The sequence below is a fragment of the Strix aluco genome, chromosome Z (assembly GCF_031877795.1).
Source record: "Strix aluco isolate bStrAlu1 chromosome Z, bStrAlu1.hap1, whole genome shotgun sequence".
NCBI classification, from domain to species: domain Eukaryota; kingdom Metazoa; phylum Chordata; class Aves; order Strigiformes; family Strigidae; genus Strix; species Strix aluco.
The window spans coordinates 86,638,883-86,639,408 of NC_133971.1; positions in this window are offsets into that span (position 1 = coordinate 86,638,883).

Genomic DNA, 526 nt, shown 5'->3' on the forward strand with positions numbered 1-526 from the left:
GGGACCTGACAGATTGCATCCTTTGGCTTTAAATTGGTCCCAAAACACACACGGATCCTATTAGATCCTAACCCATGCTTGACTCAGTGCTAGGTTTTAATCCTGACATGAGAATTCACCGCATGCTTACAAGCTTGGCTGAATCCACACCACAGAGATGATTCTCAATAATTTCTTCCAGTAAAAGGGTGAAAACAGTTGCCACAGCATTATCAAGCGCTATAATTTCTTTCTCCTTGCTCAGCTAGCTCAGGCCATGGGAAATGCAAACTCCCCTTAATACTCCATCAGCACCCATCTGATGTGCAGGCTGAAAATTGGGTGCCTTCCTCTTCAGAATAATCACAGATGTTTTTTGAAAAAAGAAGTACTCTGCTGCAATTTTCCCCTTCACCAAGTAAATGAAATCATACATATCTCAAGGGATCAGCTGTGAAACTGGGTAACAAAGGAGTCCATATAATATCTTTTATAAACAAGAAGCCTGCATGGCATTTCTTGCTGGGAAAAGATTATGAGCAGGGAC